The sequence below is a fragment of the Vigna unguiculata genome, unplaced genomic scaffold (assembly GCF_037176805.1).
Source record: "Vigna unguiculata cultivar grain cowpea cultivar isolate G323 ecotype 2 unplaced genomic scaffold, ASM3717680v1 ptg000051l_ERROPOS641538, whole genome shotgun sequence".
Taxonomy (NCBI): Eukaryota; Viridiplantae; Streptophyta; class Magnoliopsida; order Fabales; family Fabaceae; genus Vigna; species Vigna unguiculata.
Window position 1 is genome coordinate 217501 of NW_028196697.1, and position 2500 is coordinate 220000.

Here is a 2500-nt window from a genome sequence, read left to right on the forward strand (position 1 = left end):
GAAAGGCCTCCAAATGCCCCCAAATGAATACCATGAAAGTCTTGGTGCACGAAAGTTTTGAGTTGGTTGGGTTTTGCACATGGCCAAGTTGGTCGGTGCACCACGGCATAGCTAAATGGCTTGGTGGGGAGTTTTGTGAAAAAATGAAATTCGTGGTTTTTGAGATGTGAGGGTTGGAATGGCCTCCAAATGCCCCCAAATGAATACCATGAAAGTCTTGGTGCACGAAAGTTTTGAGTTGGTTGGGTTTTGCACATGGGCAAGGTTGGCGGTGCACCACGGCATAGCTAAATGGCTTGGTGGGGAGTTTTGTGAAAAAATGAAATTCGTGGTTTTTGAGATGTGAGGGTTGGAAAGGCCTCCAAATGCCCCCAAATGAATACCATGAAATTCTTGGTGCACGAAAGTTTTGAGTTCGGAGGGTTTTGCACATGGCCAATGTTGGCGGTGCACCGCGGCATAGCTAGAAGGCTTGGTGGGGAGTTTTGTGAAAAAATGAAATTCGTGGTTTTTGAGATGTGAGGGTTGGAAAGGCCTCCAAATGTCCCCAAATGAATACCATGAAATTCTTGGTGCACGAAAGTTTTGAGTTCGGAGGGTTTTGCACATGGCCAATGTTGGCGGTGCACCGCGGCATAGCTAGAAGGCTTGGTGGGGAGTTTTGTGAAAAAATGAAATTCGTGGTTTTTGAGATGTGAGGGTTGGAAAGGCCTCCAAATGTCCCCAAATGAGTACTGTAAAAGTGTTGGTGCACAAAAGTTTTGAATTGGATGCATTTTGCACTTGGCCAAGTTGGTCGGTGCACCGCGACTAGATAGCTTGGTGCCAAAATTTGTCAAATTTAAGACCTTGGCCAAACTGAATGAAATTTTGTGGGGAGGTTCCTGATATTGTTTAGTGGTGGACTGGAAAAAATGAGGTCGAAATTCGAAGTCTACATGTGCTTTTCTATTTTTCCCGATTTTACACATACCCGGTAAGTAAAAAAAATAAAAAAAATAGTTCCCCTTGGAGAAAAATTATGAAATTTGGTGAGCAAGGAGATACCATTATTCTACGAATTACTGCAAAAAATCGCATCAAAATTCGAAGTGTAGCCCGAGATATGGACTTATGTCTGCTCAAAAAAAGTGTATCTACTTGTACAATTTTGCCTTTTGCATATTAACCTCTTATAGGGGGGGAGTGCTCCTTGAGCCGGCCAGCTCCACACTGGCAGGTTTTAAAGGGAGCTTGATGAGGCCTCCCCCCTCACGTGGTGCGTGCGTTAGCATGTTTATCATGGCACAACTAGCCTCTTCATAGTTGTTGAGCTTTATTAATACCAACACACGGTCGTCACTGATCGTTGGTTAGCTCGGCAGCTAGTCCCTCGGATATTGTGGAAAGTTATTTTCATGCCTAGCGATGCTTGACCATGCGTCACTTGATGTTTCCATTTGCTTGCTTGCCCATGGTAGGTGGGGGGTGGACCGTCTTGTGGTGTGGTGTCTTGCGAACGTGAGGGTGTGTGAGTTGTAATCGAGATGCACTTGCTGGCTGGCTCCATGCCTTGCGTATCGAACGGTCAAGCATGCATCTCTTCCATTTTCACCCGTTGCCTTGGGTGATATTGGTTGATCAGTCCCTGTGTTGCCTACCCACTAGACGGTACTTCTGTGGTTGCTTCGAATTCTATCTTTCCATCACGAAGAGGTGTTGGAGGATCCTAATGTCACGCACGTGTTCCATCTAGTGAAACATCTCAGTGATGCACGTGTTGTGGCTAGTTCTTTTGGATGCGGTGCATTATATGAACTCGGGTTTACTTTAGCGACCCAGTTAACATAATTCGGTTGTGTCCCTTGATTGAGACGTTGTCCTTGAACTTGTTGTGAGCAATATCGTTCTTCCACAACCCGTCGTCTTGAGTGCGATGGAAGGCAAATAAGATGTGCTTTGGCATGTCATGCACGTACTCGATTGCGGGAAGTGTGAGAAAGTGTTGTTGACAACCCGTGGGAAATGGAATGTGGCAAATCGTGATGAGCTCTTCGTGGATCTGCGAAGAAGACGACCTTTGGGCCTGTTGGAAACGAGGGAGGCGATGTTGAACTGCGAAGAAGATGGACTTTTGGGTTGTTTGAATCAATGGGAGGCCACGCGAGAACTCCGAATACTATGGACTCTTGGGTTGTTGGAAGCAACGGGAGGCCCCGCTAGAACTCCGAATACTACGGACTCTTGGGTTGTTGGAAGCAAGGGGAGGCCCCGCTAGAACTCCGAATACTATGGACTCTTGGGTTGTTGGAAGCAAGGGGAGGTCCCGCTAGAACTCCGAATACTACGGACTCTTGGGTTGTTGGAAGCAAGGGGAGGCCCCGCTAGAACTCCGAATACTATGGACTCTTGGGTTGTTGGAAGCAAGGGGAGGCCCCGCTAGAACTCCGAATACTATGGACTCTTGGGTTGTTGGCAACGACAACTTGGGGGGATGACACTGGAAAAGAGTGAACTAGGC